This window comes from Macaca nemestrina, chromosome 1 (assembly GCF_043159975.1).
Source record: "Macaca nemestrina isolate mMacNem1 chromosome 1, mMacNem.hap1, whole genome shotgun sequence".
NCBI classification, from domain to species: domain Eukaryota; kingdom Metazoa; phylum Chordata; class Mammalia; order Primates; family Cercopithecidae; genus Macaca; species Macaca nemestrina.
The window spans coordinates 189,201,481-189,224,533 of NC_092125.1; the positions used below are offsets into that span (position 1 = coordinate 189,201,481).

At 43.9% G+C, this 23,053-nt stretch overlaps 1 protein-coding gene and 1 long non-coding RNA gene across 8 annotated transcripts in view; one reads left to right on the plus strand and one right to left on the minus strand.

Moving 5' to 3' along the window:
• Nucleotides 1–23,053, minus strand: part of LOC105494910 (ring finger protein 220) — a 300,901-nt gene that overhangs the window by 169,714 nt on the left and 108,134 nt on the right. The window lies entirely within an intron of this gene.
• LOC105494909 (uncharacterized) overlaps nt 14,495–23,053 on the plus strand; it is a 55,523-nt gene continuing 46,964 nt past the window's right edge. The window contains exons 1-2 of the long non-coding RNA XR_003021113.2: nt 14,495–14,567; nt 14,778–14,912. This is a non-coding gene — a long non-coding RNA (uncharacterized lncRNA). The remainder of the gene's footprint in view (nt 14,568–14,777; nt 14,913–23,053) is intronic.

Genomic DNA, 23,053 nt, shown 5'->3' on the forward strand with positions numbered 1-23,053 from the left:
AAATTATGACATGGCGAAACCCTGTCTCTACTGAGAATATAAAAATTAGCAGGGCATAGTGGTGCTTGCCTGTAGTCCCAGCTACTCAGGAGGCTGAGACAGAAGAATCACCTGAGCCTTGGGAGGTCGAGGCTGCAGTGGGCCGTGATCATGCCACTGCACTCCAGCCTGGGTGAAAGGGCAAAACTCTGTCTCAAAAAAAAAAAAAAATCACAATGCCAAAAGGCCACCACTGTAAGACACTCCTGTTACTACAGTGAGCAGTTCCCTATTTATTTTTATATTTATTTACTTATTTTTTTGATACAGAGTCTCACTCCGTCACCCAGGCTGGAGTGCAGTGGTGCAATCTCGGCTCACTGCAACCTCCACCTCCCAGGTTCAAGCGATTCTCCTGCCTCAGTCTCCTGAGTAGCTGGGATTACAGGTGTGCGCCACCATGCTCAGCTAATTTTTGTATTATTCTTATTATTTTTTTAGTAGAGATGGGGTTTCACCATGTTGGCCAGGCTGGTCTTGGAACTCCTGACCTCAAGTGATCCACCCTCCTCAGCCTCCCAAAGTGTAGGGATTACAGGCGGGAGCCACCATGCTCGGCCCAGGTTCCTACTTTATAACTCAAACAAATAAGGATGCCCAGGGGCTTCTCTCCCTGTATCTCCATCCTAAATTTTGAGACTTTACCCTCAAAGCCCAAATTCTGCAAAAGGGTCACAAATCAGGGTATAGTCCTTACTTCTGTTGCAGCAACCACAATTTTATTTTATTTTTAAAAATTATTTATTTATTTATTTATTTTTGAGACAGAGTCTCGCTCTGTCACCCAGGCTGGAGCACAGTGGCACAATCTCAGCTCACTGCAACTTCTGCCTCCCGGGTTCAAGCGATTCTCCTGCTTCAGCCTCTCAAGTAGCTGAGACTACAGGCATGCACCACCATGCCTGGCTAATTTTTAGTAGAGGCAGGGTTTCGCCATGTTGACCAGGCTGGTCTCGAGCTTCTGATCTCAGGTGATCTGCCCACCACGGCCTCCCAGAGTGCTGGGCTTACAGGCGTGAGCCACCACACCTGGATGACAATTTTTAAACCATCCTAACTCTAACACACAACCTGGGCCAAAGCAGTTCGCTGCTGTTAACTGTGTTACTTATAATAATAGTTAACATTTATTGAGCACTTGCTGTTTGCCAGGCATTGTTCTAGGCTTTTTGCATGGATTATCTTATTTATTCCTTAGAACAACCCTAGAGGTGGATAATATTATTGCCAATTTCATTGGTTAGATTGTGAAGATTGACTCCTGGAGATATTGGCTCAGCTTCCCAAGTCCACACAGCTAGGAGGTGGTGGAGCTAAGATTTGAACCCATGCAGTTGAGCTTCCCAGCCCACTCTTAGCCATGAAGCTCCATGGCTTCCCAGGTGGGCTTTACTGTTGAACAGACACATGGATGTATCCTGAACAGCTCTTCTGGAATGGCCCTAGGGAGATACTGCTGAAGACGATTCTACACTGTGATGCTTACTTTTCCTAACCAACCATTTTGATAAAAAACCAGCGTGATTTATTTGGCCCTGGGTCCGTAGTTCAATGTTAATCTGCATGTTGGTTTAAGCTCTCACTAGTAACCTTGGAGAGAGAGCAAAGAAGAAGAAAAATGAGGCCAAAATTCATTTTAAATTTTAAAGTTATTTTTAAAAAGAAAGATGATGGGGGAAGAGAACATATGTCTGACTCTTGAAAGGAATGAGCCTCTGTCTGTTGCCCATGATTTTCTCCGACTTTGAAGCTCTGGCCCCTGCTGGAGCCTCTGAGCTCTCTCAGCCTATGCGCTCCTGTTAAAGGTGATGAGGACAAAATTGGGACAGGTCGCCAAAAAGACCCCCCCCCCGCCACTTTGTTCTGGGCGAATGCTCTGTCTTTCTGAACATTCTCAGCTTTAGCTAAGCAAAGAAAGGGCAGCCCCTATTTCATAAGAAGAAAGCGAGAGGGTCTGGGAGACTGTTCCTTCCCCAAGTATTCAGAGAGTTGCTGAATAACAGGGAGAAAAGAGTCAGAGAAAGGACAAAAAAATAAAAAAGTAAAAATAAATAAAAAATAAAATGACACAGCAGAGCTCTAAGCCCTCTCCTATCAGGTTTTACAGAGGGGCAATAGATTTTCTTCATTGCCAGTCCTGACTTATCACAGCCTTGTTTTTAATGAGGTATAATAAGGGGAACATTTTGTAACAACACGGTTCCCCTATTTTATCCCGCAAACAGCTGTGTCATGCTTGTGGCTGGAAGAATGAATCATATCTCTGCCTGCATATGCTAACTCCCATGTAATTACCCCAGCATCTTAAATAAAGCAGGCCCTAAACCTGTCGCTCATATTACAAGCAAACGGTGCAGACCTCGTAACTGGGGCCTCTATTATTACAATTAATTTATCACAGAAGCGACTGAGATTAGAGGCTAGAATTAAAACCCAGAGCATGGAGAGTCACCGCAGTGACACTGAAAAACAGGCTCTTGAGAGGTGGCTGGCTCCAGCGGCTGCCTGACTAATGCCTTTCCTGGGGAAAAACGACCTTAGTTGGATTTTGTTTTCTTTACATTTTTCCCACTCGAAGATTTTACTAAAGTGATTTCGGTGCCTCTCTTGATTCAAAATGATGTTGGAAAAATTCTACCTGCTACTTAACCAGAACCCTGAGCAGGAGTCACCATTTTCTCATTCTTAAACGACCACTGTCTCTCCATAGGAACAGTCCCAGGAGACCTCCCATTTGTTTTTGTTATTAGAAAGGAATTTCTCACGACATCAGTTTGTTTCCTTTCAGGGCACAGGAGATTGGGGGGAGGAAGAGAATAGTCTAGAGCATTTGCCTCAAATATGAAATGCTGTTTGTTTGTATCTCTTCAGGCAGGGGTTTCTCAGCCAGGGTTCCTCAACTGAGCCACAAGGACAGAAGAATTACCTGAGCACTATTTTCTTTCTTTCCTTTTTTTTTTTTTTTTGAGAAGGAGTCTCGATCTGTTGCCCAGGCTGGAGTGCAGTGGCACCATCTCAGCTCACTGCAACCTTCACCTCCCAGGTTCAAGTGATTCTCCTGCCTCAGCCTCCCAAGTAGCTGGGACTATAGGTGCGTGCCACCACGCCCAGCTAATTTTTTGTATTTTTAGTAGAGATGGGGTTTCATCATGTTAGCCAGGATGGTCTCCATCTCCTGACCTTGTGATCCACCTGCCTTGGCCTCCCAAAGTGCTGGGATTACAGGCATGAGCTACCGTGCCCGGCCACCAGAGCAACTATTTTCTTAGTTCTCCCAAGGACAGTACAACTTGTACATCTAGACTGTACATTCCAGATGCGTAGGAGAGAAATTCATTAATTACAGTCAATGGCTTAGGGCATTCGTGGTTACCATGGTTGAAAAAGCTTGAAGAGAGACAATCAGATTGACCCAGTTACAGCAATACTGAGGGACCCACCCGAGAACTCTCCTCCAGATGTGAGTCAGCTCCCATTCTGTTCAAAGCAGTTCTTACTCAGCCCCTGGTGCCCAGGCTTCTTTCGTCCATGGAGTGGCCTCTGCCAGTCCTCCTACCTACAGCCCTAAATATGGGCTATGTCTCCAGGCACGGGCACAGGGGGATCCTGTGGCTGTTGCCTTCGTACTTGCTGGTGCTCAGCAGTCTACTGTCTGTGAGTTCTACCCGCCGTGCCGCAGAGTGTACTATGTGCTCACTGAAACCCGTTTCCTCTTCTTCCTGGGCACACAGCTTGATTGCATTCCCAGCCTCCCTCACAGTTAGATAGGAATTCTCCTCACTGGATCGTAGGTGGAGGTGATGTAAGCCATTTCCCCTGAGCCAATACAAATCTCCTACTTGACCCTTCATGCTCTTTCTTTTCTCCTGTGCCAGTTAGAGCATCTAGCAGGGGGATCCTGAACCCTAGGGGGCGGCTCAACCTGGATTCCAAAGGCACTGCTATGCGACTGCCTTCTAAAAAGGATTTGTTGGATGTAGTCATTAGCCTACCCTGACTAATAAACCCTGAAAATGAGATGCCTCGACCCCACCTCAGGAGGCTCTACAGCTTGTGAAGAACAAGGAAGGAAGCAGAAGCAGCCCAAGGCTAGGAAACAGTTGTCCCCAGATTTTGGAGACATTTCACTGCTTGCCTAGGAAAAGCAAGGGTACGGGGCTTAGGAGGGCCAAGGCTAGCAGTGGGCCCAGACTCCTGGAAACGGGGCTCACAGCTTCAGGGGTTTCTCACACATCTGACAAGCTGCATTCTGATAGGTTTTGGAAGGCTCAAGGCAGAAAAGAGCATAAGAGGGAAGACTATGAACATCTGATTTAAACAAAATAATAAAGTATGCAAAAGCAAACTATAAATCATAAATCAGATCAAGTTGCACCACTGCTTACACTCTTTGGCCCTCTCTGATCTGACCCCTTATCTAGCCTGCCACTGCTATGTTCTCACAGCTCCTCAGACATATCTTCATTGAACGCCTCTTCAGGGTAACCTGCTGGCCCACTAGCTCGGGAGTTCTTCAAGGGCTGGAGAAGAGCCTCATTTACCTTCATACCCCTTTAGCCAGCTCCGGGCCTGGAACCTGGTACTAGCTCAGTATCTGCTAAATGAATGAGCACAAAGCACTGTACGTGTTAGTATGACGAGTATATTTTCTGATATGGGCATGGCACTTCTCCCTTTCCTGACTCCATTGTTGAGATGTTTTCTAAAATAGTACTGTGAGCCTGGACATAGTTCTTCCACATGTTTTCATTTGGTTTCCCTTCTGATGTAGAACAGTATTTAAAAGCGGGGCTTCTGACATCGATCAGGGTAGAACAGGGCTAACTAGCTGCAAAGAGATGGAACTCATCCTTTTGAAAGGTGTGTATTAATATCATGCTTGGGCTGGGCGTGGTAGTTCATGCCTGTAATCCCGGTGCTTTGGGAGGCTAAGTCGGGAGGATGGCTTGAACCCAGGAGTTTGAGACCAGCCTGGGCAACAAAGCAAGACCCTGTCTCTACAAAACATAGAAAAAGTAGCCAGGTGTGATGGCATGCGCCTGTAGTTCTACCTATTCTGGAGGCTGAGGCAGGAGGATTGCTTGAATCCCGCAGTTTGAGGCTGCAGTGAGCCATGATCTTGCCACTGCGCTCTAGCCTGGGCTACAGAGCAATATCCCATCTGGACAGAAAAAAAAAAAAAAAAAGGGCTGGGTGTGGTGGCTCACTCTTACAATCCCAGCACTTTGGAAGGCCGAGGCAGGCAGATCACTTGAGGTCAGGAGTTTGAGACCATCCTGGCCAACATGGTGAAACCCTGTCTCTACTAAAAATACAAAAATTAGCCAGGTATGGTGGTGCATGCCTGTAATCCCAGCTACTCAGTAGGCTGAGGCAAGAGAATTGCTGGAATCTGAGAGGCAGAGGTTTCAGTGAGCTGAGATTGCATCACTGCACTCCAGCCTGGGTGACAGAGCGAGACTCTGTCTTAAAAAAAAAAAAAAAAAAAAATTTACTGAATTACCCTAGACTATGCCAAGGATAAATGTGAAGAATCCTATTTCAGATCCCCTAGAACTCAAATGCCTCATGACAACCAGAGCATAGCTCCTTTCTTCCTACAGAAAGATTTCTAGCTCCACTGAAGCTATTCATTGCTCACTGAGAGAAGGAACACAAAAATTCTTTGAAAATTATGCAGCATCTAAAAGGCGAACGGACTGGAGTTAGTATCAGTCTTCTCTCCCCACTTCCTTCAAATGTCTTCACCACAGCAACTGCCCCCAACCCCTCCTGCTCCCCTGAGAAGCGAGCCCCGGGGATCCAGACTAGACCGGGTCTGGTCTGCAGGCCGTGTATTCTTAGTTCTGTCTGATTTTTTGAACATTATTTCTCTACGGAAAAATGAATCCGTTTGGAATAGAAATCAAATGTGGGTTCAGGATCAGATGCATGGGGTTTAAATCCCAGTTCTGCTACCTGTAAGTTGAGAAACGTTAGGAAAATTAACCTTTTAAGCTTCTCTTTTCTTGTCTGTAAAATGGGAATGAAATAAAACCAAAGTCAAGGGGCCCAAGCACCGCGTGCAGAACTTGTGGCGCAATGCCTGACACAGAGCAGGCACCCAGGAAAAGCGGGTGCTCATTGTTTTGGCTTCTTATCTCTGAATTAACTTCATCTGCTCCCTGTTCTCTTCTGTTACAGCTGAGAATGACCCTCTTACGAATGAAGTCTAATCCCTCACACGAGGTCTGGATTCCATCCCTTCTTGTCTTTTAAAACTGCTTCATCATCGCTGTTTCTTGACTGTCAGTCTTTTTCTTTGCCTGGATCACTTCCATCAGCACACACACACATGCACTGGTATCTTCTCTCAAGAACAAAAAAGTTCCCTCTCTTGATTCCACATCCTCTCCACTTGCCATCATATTTTTCTGCTCTTCTTTTTTCCCCCTTTATTTCTTCTAAAGAAAAACAAATTTTAAAAAAAGGGATACATGTGCAGAACATGCAGGTTTGTTCCATAGCTCTACGTGTGCCATGGTGGTTTCTGCTCCTGTTGACCTGTCCTCTAAGTACCCCCGCTCAACCCCCGGCCCCCGCCCAACCCCCGGCCCCCGCTCAACCCCCAGCCCCTGCTCAACCCCCAGCCCCCGCTCAACCCCCAGCCCCCAGCAGGCCCTGTGTGCGTGTTGTTCCCTTCTCTGGGTCCATGTTCTCATTGTTCAACTCTCAGTTATGAGTAAGAATATGCGGTGTTTGGTTTTCTGTTCTTGTTAGTTTGCTGAGGATGATGGCCAGCCCAGGATGGAGTGCAGCAGCACGACCACAGCTCACTGCAGCCTCGAATTCCTGAGCTCAGTGATTCCCCCTGCCTCAGCCTCCCAAGTAGCTGGGACTACAGGTGCATGTCATCAAGCCCAGCTAATTTTTAAAATTCTTTTGCAGAGATGGAGTCTCACTATGTTTCCCAAGCTGGTCTTGAATTCCTGGGCTCACACAATCCTCCCACCTCGGCCTCTCAAAGTGCTGGGATTATAGGCGTGAGCCACCACGCCCAGTCTTCTGCTCTTCTTTACTCCAGACACCTCCAAGGTGTTGTCTACATCTGCTGCATACCTTTTCTCACCCCCTATTGGCTCTTCAATTCATGTCAACTTGAATTTGCCCTGTCATTCCACTAAAATGTTCTCAAAGTTACCTATTGCCCTCCATATTGACAAATCCTGAAGACACGTATGTCTCTGTCCTTGATCTCCCAGGAGCATTTGACATAGCTCATCATTTTCTCATCATTTTCTATTTTATTGTATTTTATTTTATTTCATTTTATTTTACTTTTTGAGACAGAGTCTCACTCTGTTGACCAGGCTGGAGTGCAGTGTTACAACCTCAGCTCACTGCAAACTCTGCCTCCCATGTTCCAGCAATTTTTCTGCCTTAGCCTCCCAAGCAGCGGGGACTGCAGGCGCATCCCACCATGCCAAGCTAATTTTTGTATTTTTAATAGAGACGGGGTTTCACCATGTTGACCGGGCTGGTCTTGAACTCTTGACCTCAAGTGATCCCAAAGTGCTGGGATTACAGGCGTAAGCCACTGTGCCCGGCCTATTTTCTCTTTTAAAACACTCCCTTTTCCTCCTTGGTTTTACGAACTCTTATCGTCCATTCCTTCTCAGACTCCTTTCTTCTTTTCCTCTACTACATCTTTAAATGTGAGAATTATCCAATGCTCGGGTCTGTGCCCTTTTATTTTCTCTCTTTTACACCACTCATTTTGATTTCATATTTTGCAATCACTTAATTAATTAATTTTTGAGACAGGGTCACTTTGTTGCCCAGGCTGGAGTGCAGTGGCATGATGAGGGCTCACTGCAGCCTTCACCTCCTGGGCTCAAGCGATCCTCCCACCTCAGCCCCCCGAGTAGCTGGGACTACAGGTATGTGCCATCACACCGGCTAATTTTTTTTTGTATTATTAGTAGAGATGGCATTTCGACACGCTGGCCAGGCTGGTCTCGAACTCCTGGACTCAAGTGATCCACTTGCCTTGGCCTCCCAAAGTGCTGGGAGCTGACGTGAGCTACTGTGCCCTGCCTTTGCAGTCATTTTAAATAGCAAGGTGCTGTTATAACTAGAACAACAAAACACAAAGATATGTGACATTGGCTTTGGGACTAGGCAAGTGGGCAGTAAGGAAGCTGATCTAAAAGCCGGGAATAATAGCAACTTGTATTATCTAGTGGTAAATATGTGACTAAACTACAATAATCTGGAAGGCAGGAAATGTATCCTATGAACTAGCGAAGTTGAAGGAGGGGATCTTAAGGCAAAATATTGCAAGCATGAGCTGGCTGCTTTTAGCTGTATTTGATGAGGCACTAACAAAAAAGTGATAAACTCAGAAAAGAACTGGCTAGTGTGCAAGCAGGATTCAGTGGGAATACAGAGAACCCAGAACTTGTGGGGTTGAAAAATAAAACTTTCTCATCTCCAATCTCTCTAGTAAGAGATTTTCAAATTAAGATCCATCCTGGGGCTAAAGACCTAATTCAGAGAGTGCTGTAAGAATGATATTGTTTCAGGGTGAAGTCAAAATCAAGAGTATTAAGCTTTGAAGGAAATCAGATGGCATCTAATAGCCTCTTGCAGCTGAAAATGAAGCTTCTAGAAAACTTAAGAGCAAGGTTCTACAGCAGCCTGACATTCCCAGTACTTAAGTCTGAGTAGATTCTGTCTTGTAAAAATTGTGGATGTGGCTTGTGGTACATAGAGTTGATGAGTATGAAACACATAAAAATCCACAAAGTTGGTTGGGCAGGGTGGCTCACACCCATAATCCCAGCACTTTGGGAGGCCGAGGCAGGCAGATCACAAGGTCAGGAGATCGAGACCATCCCATCACCATCCCATCACTATCGTTAGTGATCGAGGCCATCACTAACACGGTGAAACCCCGTCTCTACTAAAAATATAAAAAATTAGCCAGGCGTGGTGGCAGGTGCCTGTAGTCCCAGCTACTTGGGAGGCTGAGGCAGGAGAATGGCATGAACCCGGGAGGCGGAGGTTGCAGTGAGCTGAGATCACGCCACTGCCCTCCAGCCTGGGCGACATAGCGAAACTTTGTCTCAAAAAAAAAAAAAAAAACACAAAGTTTGTGAAATAGCTGTATTGGCAAAAGACTGCCAGCTCCAACTGAAAGAGACAGAGACTATTCAAGAAGTAAAAAGATTTCTGGGGCCCCAAATTTCTACATGTAGGCAGTAGGCTGAAAAAAGTGGCTCAGCCACAAAAATTATTTAATATCTTTTTCAGAAGTGTCCATGGGTGATGTCCAAGGATGACGTAGAAGGTCTTCCAGAGGACTGGACCAAGAGCGATGGAGAACAATGGATGGGAGATCCAGAATCAGAGCCTAATCCGAGAGCATTCTCAGCCCCTAGGACTGCGGGGCCTGTCCACATTTGCCCAGTAGAATTTCAGAACTGCTATGGACTGGCAATTTCTGATTTCATTTCTCTCTCTCTCTTTTTTAGAGACAGAGTCTCACTCTGTCACCCAGGCTGGAGTGCAGTGGTATGATTATAGCTCACTGCAGTCTCAAACTCCTGGGCTCATATGATCCTCCTGCCTCAGCCTCCCTCATAGCTAGAACTACAGGCATGCATCAACATGCCCAGCTAATTTTTAAAAAAATGTTTTGTAGAGATGGGATCCTGCTGTGTTGCCCAGGCTGTTCTCAAACCTCTGCACTCAAGCAATTCTTCTGCCTCAGCCTTGCAAAGCACCGGGATCAAAATCATGAACCACGGTGCCTGGTCAGGACTGGTGATTTCTATGTGCTTCTAGTTCTTCCCTTTTTTGTTGTTTGTTTTTTGAGACAGAGTCTCGCTCTGTTGCCCGGGCTGGAGTCCAGTGGCACGATCTCAGCTTTCTGCAACCTCCGCCTCTCAGGTTCAAGCGATTCTCTTGCCTCAGCCTTCTTAGTAGCTGGGACTACAGGCATGTGCCACCATGCCCAGCTAATTTTTGTATTTTTAGTAGAGACGGGGTTTCACCATGTTGGCCAGGCTGGTCTTGAGCTCCTGACCTCAGGTGATCCACCGGCCTCGGCCTTCCAAAGTGCTGGGATTACAGGCAGGAGCTATCACGCCCGGCGATTCTTTTTTTTTTTTTAATGGAATAATGTATTGTTACTATCCTGTATTCTACCACTGTATGTTGAATGGGATGGGGGATGGGGAGTTGCAATGATTTATTTTTTTAAGTTCTTAGGTCTTCAGATCAAGAGAAACCATATTTAGGCCTGATATACAGATGATAAGATCCTGGATCTTAAGCCAAGTACCACAATTTGAGTGAAAATTGGGGGAGGCTGGGCACAGTGGCTCACACCTATAATCCCAGCACTTTGGGAGGCTAAGCTGGGGAGATCACTTGAGGTCAGGAGTTCGAGACCAGCCTGGCTAACATGGTGAAACCCCGTCTCTACTAAAAATATAAAAATTAGCTGGGTGTGGTAGTGCATACCTTGTAATCCCAGCTACTTGGGAGGCTGAGACGGGAGAATTGCTCGAACCCAGGAGGCAGAGGCTGCAGTGAGCCAAGATTGTGCCATTGTACTCTAGCCTGGGTGACAGAGTGAGGCTCTGTCTCAATAAATGAATAAAATACAAACTGGGGGAGTCTTGGGATTGTGGGTGAATGTATTTTGCAGGTGGGAGGGATGTGAATATTCACAAAGAGATGCACTGTTGTAGATTAGATTATTGTTCAAAAACATTTACTTCCCAACTACCTCCATGGCGAATTTTACCTGCTTCTTGACTTTTGACTCAGTTTTGTGATTGTTTTGGCCAATGGCACATTAGCAGATGCGACCTAAGCAAGTACTTGTATGCTTGGTCCTCCCGGAGAGAAGAGCTCTCACCAGGTAGCTGCTGTCTTTTCAGCCTAAGCTGCAGAATAAACATCTTTGGATCAGACCTACTACAAGGAGCAGAGATTCCTGGCCAAGCTGAGCTTAGATCAGATCACCTACAGATGCATGAGAAGTAAGTGCTATTGTATGCAAAGGGTGTGGTTGCTTGTTATGTAGCAATAGCTGATTGGTTCTTTCTCATTCTTCAAATGCAAACAAGCATTTTCCTGCCTCAGGACCATTAAAATACTTGTTCCTTCTTTTTGAACTGTCCTCCTTGCTCATTGCAGGCCTTAACTGCAGATTTTAATTTAAACGCATTTCATCAGAGGCCACTCTTGATAAATCACCCTATTATTCTAGATAGTTGTGCAATTTAATTCACAGCACTCATCCGCATTTGTAACAACAAATAATTATATGTTTCCTTCTTTTCCCCACTCGACTACAAGCCTTACAAGGGAAGGGACCATGTTGATTTATTCACCAATGCATTCTCAAAGTGTAGGATTAAGACTGGTGCATAGTGGACTGCTAGTAAATATTTACTGAATAAAAGAATTTTTTAAGTCAGTGAATGAACTTCATATGCATATGTTAGGAAACACTTAGCCTACTCTTTGAGCAGCTTTAGAAAACGTAATTCAATTTCTTTCTATTCCTCTTCTTATTTTTAATAAGAACTATTTTGTTCTCTTCCTAATGAGCTGTGCTTCCCGAGGAATTAGGTTGCCTGCTTGATAGCTGAACCAACCAATTTGGCCAAAACACATAACTGATAGGCTCTTTGCTTACACTTTCCCTGCTTGCTTCTGGACCAGCATTAGGACTCTGGGTCAAAGATGCAGCTCAGGCCATCTGCTATTTCTGCCAAGGCCAGAGCAAACTTTTTCATAAAGTTTGATTAGTCTATCCACCCTGAAAACACAAGCCCGCTCACAAAAATCCCACACACATACAGAGCTTGCCGCAAGGCTGTGACAGAACCCTGAAGCCCAAGGCTATCTGTCACCTGATGGTTCCAAGTCCACAGCCCCGTGACTCTAACATCTACCTTCCCTAGGTGCTCTCCAGCTTCCTCCCTGTAGCATTTGCTGCCTTAACTACAAGGTCCCAATAACAGTCTCTGCAATGTTTCTAGGGCCACAGACCACACACTGTGAGAGAAAGAGGGCCTCCTCCTAAGGACGGGGTAGAAACAGCAGTCAGGGCATGGATCCCGGTACAAGTACCCAGCTAAGCTCATTGTTTCTGGAGGTCTGGTTTTCTGGCTTTTCTAACTCTAAATTTCTTCAAGTCAAGATCTTTGACTTTAATCTCTACACTTTTCTATTTTCTTTTCCTTCTTCAATGCATTAAACTTTTATTAAACATTATATATGAGTTATGTGAAAGTTATGAAGCCCAATAAAATGAACATTTGTGAACCACCATCCCACTTAAGAAAGAGAACATGACTATTTACAGTTGGCATCTCTGATGTGCTCCTTCTGGACCCCAAGTCCATACTTCCCCATCCCACCCACAGAACTAGCATCTCAGATTTTTCTTCCCCTCAGGTCCCTATTTTCTTTATAGCTTACCAAATATATATATGTTCTTAAGCAATATATTGCTTAGTTTTGCTTGTTTTGGAACTTTATAAGCATGTATATCATACTGTATGTATTCTTCTGCAACTGATTTTCTTTCTTTTTTTTTTTGTGTGTGTGTGTGTGAGATGCAGTCTCGCTCTGTCACCAGGCTAGAGTGCAGTGGTGTGATCTTAGCTCACTGCAACCTCTGCCTCCCTGGTTCAAGTGATTCCCCTGCCTCAGCCTCCCGAGTAGCTGGGACTACAGGCGCCCGCCACCTCGTCCGGCTAGTTTTTTGTATTTTTTTAGTAGAGACGGGGTTTCACCGTGTCAGCCAGGATGGTCTCGATCTCCTGACCTCGTGATCTGCCCGTCTCGGCCTCCCAAAGTGCTGGGATTACAGGCTTGAGCCACCACGCCTGGCCAATTTTTGTATTTTTAATAGAGATGGGGTTTCACCATGTTGGCCAGCCTGGTCTTGATCTCTTGACCTCGTGATCCACCTACCTCGGCCTCCCACAGTGCTGGGATTACAGGTGTGAGCCACTGCGCTCAGCCTCTGTAGACATTAATACACTCAATAATGGCACCCAATAGATGATAAATCCTATTACAGAGAAACTCTCTTATTCAATGCATTGGATGATTAATCTGAAAAGTCCTGTATATCATTAAACAGAGATATATACTTACCTTGAACATTTTATTTTAACTTAAAAAATATAAATATAGATTCATTCTCCAAGTTTTTGATGTAGGGCCAAAGGTATGTGTCTGCTGACTGGCTTTTCAGATCTTTCCTGCATAAATCACACCCATAACACATTGTCTACAATTTTAGTTTTTAGTGGAACAAGAACTTAAAGCAATTAGGGTGTAGATTCCTAGACTGTTGTGATTTTTTTTTTCCTCAGTCTTACCCACATTCTTTCAACAGCAATTATTTTAGAGATTTACCATAGTTTTTAACTTAGCTTTCATAGAAAAAATAAAATATCCAATTTTATATCATTGGGTTTACAAAATACAGTTGTCCCTTCGTATCCACAGTAGATTAGTTCCAGGACCCCCTCCAGATACCAAAACACTTGGATGCTCAATTCCCTTATATAAGATGGCATAGGATTTTCATATGACCTTCACATATCCTTTTGTACATTTTAAATAATCTCTAGATACTTATAACACCTAATATAATGCAAATGCTATGTAAATAGTTCTTATATTTATTTTTTATTTGTATTATTTTTTATTGTTGTGTTGTTTTTATTTTTATTTTTTTGGAGACAGGGTCTTGCCTTGTCACCCGGGCTGGAGTGCAATGGCGTGATCATAGCTCACTGCAGCCTGGAACTCGTGGGCTTAAGTGACATTCCTGCCTCAGCTTCCCAAGTAGCTGGGACTTTAGGTGCATGCCACCACACACAGCTAATTTTTAAATTTTCTGTAGAGACAGGGTCTTGCTGTGTAGCCCATGCTGGTCTTGAATTCCTGGCCTCAAGTGATTCTCCCTCCTTGGCCTCCCAAAGTGTTGGTATTACAGGTGTGAGCCATGCCACTCCCAGCCTATTATTATTGTTATTATTATTATTTTGGAGATGGAGTCTCGCTCTGTCACCCAGGCTGCAATGCAATGGTGTGATCTCGGCTCACTGCAACCTCCGCCTCCTGGGTTCAAGCGATTCTCCTGCCTCAGCCTCCCAGGTAGCTGGGATTACAGGCACACAAAAATTAGGCCCAGCTAATTTTTGTATTTTTAGTAGAGACGGGTTTTCACCATGTTGGCCAGGCTGGTCTTGAACTCCTGACCTCAGGTAATCCACCCCCCTCTGCCTCCCAAAGTGCTGGGATTATAGGCGTGAGCTACCGCACCCGGCCTATTATTTTTTTATTGTGTTTTTTTTTCTTGAATATTTTTGATCCGTGGTTGGTAGAATCTGTGGATGAGGAACCTGTGAATACAGAGGGATGACTGTACTTAATGAAATTAGGTAATTGCAATAATAACTAGCACTGGTATAAAGAGGCTTAGAAACAAGTACAGCTGAGTTCTGGTAAGCACACAAGACAACACGTGGGAATGACAGTAAGTGGCCAGGATGGTATACTAGCAAAACCATCAGCCGATAGTATGTCGTGGGCATCAGTTAGAATGTTATATACAGGATATAGAGAGTGTCGGTTAACCGGGCATGTAAGTTAAGTGGAAGTTGGTTGAGATAGCTACGATATTATTATTCTCTCTGTTTCTACCATTGACCTAGTTACAGGGCCCGATTATCTTCTCAGCTGACCCCTCTGAAGGAAATTATCTTCAATCAGGCTGGTTCATTGTTGACGTCGGCCCCTGGCCAGAAGGGAACAGAGGAACACATAGACTCCCCAAGAAATGAAGCCTAGTAAGTTGGAAGAGATTTTAAAATATTTAGTTTTCAAAGGGTTACTCCTGATTTCTGAGAGTCCCCATCCCTGATGAGCTGAGATGGGGAGAAAAGTTCCACCTCTCTACACTGTCCTGTGATGGGCACAGCACTGTGGAGAGGAAGGTCTGACTTTAATTAGTCAGACCATCACCCTACTAAACTCCACTGAAACCAAAACAAACCAGGCAGTCCCATATGTCATAAGAATTAAAGGCATGGTTCCCACTTCCTAACGATGCTTTTACAGAAACCGTTCCACTGTAAAACTTTATGATTTGAATCTTTATAGCCGCCAGCAGAGCACATGTTCACTGCCTTAAATTATAACTTAATCACAATAGAAACTGACTTTCCAGCCCTTTGCAGTCAAGACGGGAGAGAAAAGGGGCCTCCAGAACAAACGGCTGCTATTCCTCTGCCCACCTGCCTCCTCCTGCCCTGCCTAGTGTAGTCCCAGGAAAGCAGAAGATGCGGGGAAACACATACCTCACAGCCCAGGAAAACTTCAAAGCCAGAACCTTCTAGTATGGTCTAGAGACATGAATATCGTCCTGTCCAGGACTTACGTGGCCTAGTTAGGGTGAAGTGAGTGCTGCCGAGAAGCAAAAGGCAAGAAGGATCAGAGGGAGAAAGGCAAGGCGGCAGGGAGCTGCAGGCATGTGCACCCATCTCATTACCCTGCTCTGGCCAGCTCACTCCGTTCCTTAACTTTGGTTGACATCCTCTATTGTTGCAGACTAGTTTGACAAAAAAAGGAAACAAAAGCAAAATATCCCCACCTCTCCTCAGTTGAACACAGCTGAAACAGAAAGTGTGGGAAGGAGAGTGACAGAAGCTGTTGGACCGGAAGGCTGAGGCCAGATCCTGAAGGGTCTTGTGTGGCACACTCAGAAATGTTTATTTTATCCTGTAGGCAATTGGGAACAATTTAAAATTTTCAGTACTGAAGCAACCTGATGAGATTGCCTTTCAAAAAGACTCTACATTCAAAGAAGATACACAAACGGCCCCAAAATGAAAAGATACTCAGTATCATCAGTCACTAGGGAAATGCAAATCAAAACCACAGTGAGATACTGCTTCACACCCACCAGGATGGCTGTTTTTTAAAGGCCCAAACAAAACATAACAAAAAAACCAAACCAGAAAATAAGTGGCACCCAGGATGTGGGAAAACTGGACCCCTCATGCAGGGCTGATGGGAATGGTATAAATGGTGCAGTGGCTATGGAAAGGAGTTTGGCAGTTCCTCAAAACGTTAAACATACAGTTATCACATGACCCAGCAATTCCACTCCTAGATATATACCCAAGAGAATTGAAAACATATGTCGACACAAAAACTTGTATAGCAATGTGCATAGCAACATTATTATAATAGCCAAAATGTGGAAATGAGATCAATTCCATCAACTAATGAATGGCTAAACAAAATATGGTATATCCATACAATGGAATACTATTAAGCCATAAAAAGGAATGAAGTACTGAAACATGCTACAATAGTGGTAAAACTTGAAAACGTTATATTAAAGGAAACAAGCTAGACACAAAAGGCCACATATTTTACGATTTTATTTATGTGCAATGTCTAGAATAGGTAAAATCACAGAGATGGTAAGCAGATTAGTGGTTGCCAGGAGATGGAGAAGAGGGGGAATTCAGAAGTACAGGGCTTCTTGTTTTTGTTTTTGTTTTTTGAGACAGAGTTTCGTTCTCATTGCCCAAGCTGGAGTGCAAAGGTGCAATCTCAGCTCAGCCTCCGCCTCCCGGGTTCAAGTGATTCTCCTGCCTCAGGCTGCCAAGAAGCTGGGATTACAGGCGTGTGCCACCAAGCCCGGCTACTTTTTTATATTTTAGTAGAAACAGGGTTTCACCACGTTAGCCAGGCTGGTCTCGAATTCCTGACCTCAGGTGATCCTCCCACCTTGGCCTCCCAAAGTGCTGGGATTACAGGCATGAGCCACAGTGCCTGGCCAGTACAGGGATTCTTTAGAGCATGATGAAAATGTTCCAGAGTTAGGGGATGGTGATAATTGAATGACATTCTGATTATACTAAAAACCACTGACTTGTACACTTTATTTTATTTTATTTTGAGATGGAGTATCGCTCTCTTGCCCAGGCTGGGAGTGCAGTGGCACGATCTTGGCTCACTGCAACCTCCGCCTCCCAGGTTCAAGCGATTCTCCTGCCTCAGCCTCCTGAGCAGCTGGGATTATAGGCACCCAACACTTCGCCTGGCTAATTTTTGTATTTTTAGTAGAGACAGGGTTTCACCATGTTGGCTGGGTTGGTCTCGAACACCTGACCTCAGGTGATCCACCAGCCTTGGACTCCCAAAGTGCTAGGATTATAGGCGTGAGCCACTGCACTCAGCCAATGACTTGTACACTTCAAAATGATTAAAATGGTGAATTTTATCTTTTTTTTTTTTTGAGATAGGGTCTCACTCTGTCACACAGGATGGAGTGCAGCAGCACGGTCACTGCTCACTGCAGCCTCGAATGCCTGAGCTCAAGTGATCCCCTGCCTCAGCCTTGGTGGAGGTGGAGGTCAATGCTGAAGTCCAGTGGGTTGGGAATGAATGGGAGACAAAGAAGAGGAGAAGGTTACCTCTCAAGTATTCATTGAATGTCTCCTATGTGTCAGGCCACAGTAGAGAGGAAATCCTTCCAGAAAGCTTTGGAAATAATAGGAAGGGAAGAAATAGGAAAGTAAATGAGGAGGATGCAGAAGAGGATGGGAGGGAAATGAGAGCCAAAAGGACAGGAGGGTCCAGTTAGAAAACAAGAAGTTTAAGGTTGATGAGTTCTTAGTGATGAGGCTCACAGTGTGGCCATGGGACTGGACAGTGAAATGGAGTGGTGGTAAAGGTCAGTAGAAATTAACAGGCCAAGAAACTATACATGTGAGGGATCAGATCATTCCATCCAACAAATGAGGAGTGGAGACTGTCAGAGAACAGACAATGACAGAAGTGAGAAGACAATAGAATAGTGGAACAGCAAGGGTCTCAAAGAAGGGGGAATTGTGTGTATCCTTTTTATTTTTCTTTTATACAAATAAGTAAACCTGCATATTCCACTACTAGCTACTTAGTAGACACTCCATAAATAAATGTTGCCAACTGACTGATGTGTGCTCTCAAAAGCATCTCATAGCTGGCATGTTCTCAACTGAACTGTGATTCCCTTCCAAACTTAGTTATCTTCCATTGTTATCTGTCTCATCTATTCCATTGCACATGCCAAAATCTTAGGAAGCATTATTGACATATTTCCTTCCTCTTTGCCACTCTCGAGATGGAACCCATCATCAAGTCTTACCACTTTTACTTCCTAAACATCTCTCACATATGTCCGCATTGCTCTACATGCTCGTCTAAGCACCCATCATCTCCTGTCTACTTTATCTGCCTCCTTACTCACCTCTGCACATCTGCTCTTGTCTCCCTGCAATCCATTCTCTACTCTGCAGCCAGAGTCATAGTTTCAGAATCTGAATCTGATCAGGATGTGTCCTTTACCCCTTCATCCCGTTTAAACCCTTTAAGGGATTCCCATTGTTCTTAGAGTAAGAACACCTTAATGTCAGACTCTGCAACCTCACCTCGTACCACACTTTCATACTATTTTCCGTCTTTTCCAACCTAGTGCTTGTCGTGATCCCTCCTGGTAGGGCCTTTGCACCTGCGATTGCCTCTGCCTAGTGTTCTTCCTCTCTGTTGCCTAAATGCCTATTCATCCTAATCAGTACAACTTTCCTAAAATTTTTGTCTGGGTCATATCATACTCGGGCTGTCATAGCACTGCATAATTCTTCTTCATAGTGCCTGCTACAGTTGCAATTTTGCATTTGATTAATGCCTGTTTCCATGAGGACAGGGACTGTGCCTCACACATAGAAGGGACTCAGTAAATATTTAGTGAATGAGTGAATAATATACCAATAAACTTGCTCAGTGGTGTTAAGTGGCAGATCTGGGACTGTGTCCCAAGAGGAAATGTATTAGCAGGGAGGTTTGAAAAATGAACTCCAAGATCCCTTCCATTTCTGAGATTTGTGCTTTCTAGGTAAACTTCTATTATTTTCCTTCCCTTCCTTTTCTTAGGCTGGCTTGCCTGGCCTTATCTATACACCGCCATTGGGTACCATAAAGAATTAAAGACCTAAGGATTGGAAGGAATTAGTTCCCTCGGATGTTGGAAACCTTTCCTTTATCAGATGATTGAAAGAAACTCCTTAACAACAACCTTAATAATGGGTCATTTATTCTCTACTTAAACACATCTAATAATAGAGTTCAATTCTTCTCCAAAGGATTCCCTGTGGGTTTTCTTTCCTTTAATAATACATAAGTTAGGCATCTTTTTCATATGATGATTGGCCATTTGTATTTCTTTCTAAAACGAGTTCTCATATCCTTTACCCTCTTCTGTTAATTTTTAGACTGATTTATAAACTCTCTGTAGATTAAAGAAATTAGCCCTTTGTCATATTATGTTGTAAATGTGTTTTCCAGTTTGTTGTTGATCTTCTTTCTAATATTGTTTTTGGCATCTAAACAATTCTATTCTTTTTTTTTTTTTTTTTTTTTTTTTTTTTTTTTTTTTGAGACGGAGTCTCACTCTGTTGCCCAGGCTGGAGTGCAGTGGTGTGATCTTGGCTCACTGCAACCTCTGCCTCCCAGGCTCAAGCAAGTCTTGTGCCTCAGCCTCCCAAGTAGCTGGGATCACAGGTGTGTGCCACCATGCCCGGCTAATTTTTTGTATTTTTTTGTAGAGACCGAGTTTCACTATGATGGCCAGGCTGGTCTCAAACTCCTGACTTCAAGCAATCCACCTGCCTCAGCCTCCCACAGTGCTGAAATTATAGGCATGAGCCACTGCACCTGGCCTAAACAATTCTATTCTACATGGAACAAAATTTAAAAGATACAAAAGATTATATAAGGACAAATAAATCTTCCTTCACTCTTGTTTTCCAGCTCAATTCCCCTCCCCAAACGTTAAGTACTATTAAAGTTTCTTGTATATCTTCCCAGGGCTTGCCTAAGCAATAACAACTTATATGTATAGCTGTTTATCTTCCTACAACACACACAAAAGGTAATAATGCACTCCGCTTCCACATCTTGCATTTTCACTTACGACACAAGATGTATCAGAGACCTTTCCATATCAGTACAGGAAGAGCTGATTGATACTGCCAAATTGCCCTCCATAGAGGTTGAACCAATCTGCACTCTCATTAGCAATATATGCGAATGTCTCTTTCCACATCTTTCACTAGTACAGGCATACCTTGTTTTATTGCACTTTGTAGACATTATGTTTTTTACAAATTGAAGGTTTGTGGCAACCCTGTGTTCAGCAAACCTATCGGTGCCATTTTTTTCAACAGCCTGTGCTCACTTTGTGTCTGTGTCACATTTTGGTAATTCTTGATCTTTGATGTTACTATTGTAATTGATCTGGGGTGCCATGAACCACACTCGTATCAGATGGCACACTTAATAAATATTGTGTGTGTTCTGACTGCTCCACCAACCGGCTATTTCCCTATCTCTTTCCTTGGGCCTCCCTATTCTCTGAGACACAACCATATTGAAATTAGGCCAATTAATAACCCTACAAAGAGCTCTCGATGTTCAAGTGAAAGGAAGAGCCACACATCTCTCACTTTAATCAAAAGCTGGAAATGACTACGCTTAGTACAGACGGCATGTCAAAAGCTGAGACAGGGCCGGGCACGGTGGCTCAAGCCTGTAATCCCAGCACTTTGGGAGGCCGAGGCGGGTGGATCACGAGGTCAGGAGATCGAGACTATCCTGGCTAACATGGTGAAACCCCGTCTCTACTAAAAATACAGAAAACTAGCCGGGCATGGTGGCGGGCACCTGTAGTCTCTGCTACTTGGGAGGCTGAGGCGGGAGAATGGCGTGAACCCGGGAGGCAGAGCTTGCAGTGAGCCGAGATCACGCCACTGCACTCCAGCCTGGGAGACACAGCGAGACTCCGTCTCAAAAAAAAAAAAAAAAAAAAAAAAAAAAAGGCTGAGACAGGCTGAGAGCCAGGCCTCTGGTGCTGAACAGTTAGCCAAGTTGTGAATGAATGCAAAGGAAAAGTTCTTAAAAGAAATAAAAAATGCTATGCTAGTGAACACATGAATGATAAGAAATGAAACAGTCTTATTGCTGACAGAAAGTTTTAGTGGTCTGGATAGAAGATCAGCCACAACATTCCCTGAAGCCAAAGCCTAATCCAGACCAAGGCCCTAACTCTCTTCAATTCTATGAAGGCTGAGAGATGTGAGGAAGCTGCAGAAGAAAGGTTTGAAGCAGCCGGGCGCGGTGGCTCATGCCTGTAATCCCAGCACTTTGGGAGGCCAAGGTGGGCGGATCACCTGAGGTCGGGAGTTTGAGACCAGCCTGACCAACGTGGAGAAACCCTGTCTCTACTAAAAATACAAAATTAGCTAGGCATGGTGGCGCATGCCTGTAATCCCAGCTACTCGGAAGGCTGAGGCAGGAGAATCGCTTGAACCCGGGAGGCGGAGGGTGCAGTAAGCTGAGATTGTGCCACTGCACTCCAGCCTGGGCAACAAGAGCGAAATTCCATCTCAAAAGAAAAGAGAAAAGAAAAAGAAAAAGTTTGAAGCTAGCAGAGGTTGCCTCATGACGTTTAAGGAAAGAAAGTATCTCTATAACAGAAAATTACAAGGTGGAGTAGCAAGTGCTGATGGAGAAGCTGCAAGTTATCCAGAAGATCTAACTAAGATAATTGAAGAAGGTGGCTGCACTAAACAATGGATTTTCAATGTAGATGAAACTGCCTTATATTGGAAGGTGCCATCCAGAGCTTTCAAAGCTTGAGAGAAGAAGTCAATGCCTCAAAGCTTCAAAGGACAGGTTGACCGTGTTAGGTGCATAATGCACTTGGTGACTTAAAGTTGAAGCCAGTGCTCATTTGCCATTCCAAAAATCCTAGGGCCCTTAAGAATTAAATCTATTCTGCCTGTGCTCTATAAATGGAACAACAAAGCCATGATGACAGCACATCTGTTTATAGCATGGTTTACATAATATTTTAGGCCCATTGTTGAGATCTACTGCTAAAATAAAAATATTCCTATCAAAATATTTCTGCTCATTGACAATGCACCTGGTCACCCATGCGCTCTGATGGAGATGTACAAGAATATGAATGTTGTTTCCATGCCTGCTAACACAACATCCATTCTACAGCCCATGGATCATGGAGTAATTTCAACTTTCAAGTCTTACTACTTAACGAATACATTTTGTAAAGCTATATCTGCTATAGATAGTAATTCCTCTGATGGATCTGGGCAAAGTAAATTAAAAATCTTCTGGAAAGGATTCATCATTTTAGATTCCATTAAGAAGAGTCATGATTCATGGGAGGGGGCCAAAATATCAATATTAACAAGAATTTGGAAGAAGTTAATTCCAGCCCTCATGGGTGACTTTGAGGGTTTCAAGACCTTAGTGGAGAAAGTAACTGTGAATGTGGTCAAAATAGTGAGAATTACAATAAGTGGAGCCTGAAGATGTAATTGAATTGCTACAATCTCATAAGAAAACCTGACTGGATGAGGAGTTGCTTCTTATGGATGAGCAAACGAAGTAGTTTCTTAAAATAGAATCCACTTCCTGGTGAAGATGTTGTGAACACTGCTGAAATGACAACAAAGAACTTAGAATCTTACATAAACTTAGTTGATAAAGTAGCTGCAGGGTTTGAGAGGATTGACTACAATTTTGAAAGAAGTTCTACTGTGAGTAAAATGCTATCAAATAGCATCACATGCGACAGAGAAATCTTTCATAAAAACAGAGTCAATGTGGCAAACATCATTGTTGTCTCATTTTAAGAAATTGCTACAGCTATGCCAACCTTAAGCAACCACCGTGATCAGTCAGCAGTCATCAACACTAAGGCAAAACTCTCCACTAGCAAAAATATGATTTGCTGAAGGCTCAGATAATCATTAGCATTTGTTAAAAATGAAATATTTTAAAATTAAGGTGTGTACATTGTTTTTTAGACATAATGCTATTGCACATTTAATAGACTACAACATAGCATAAA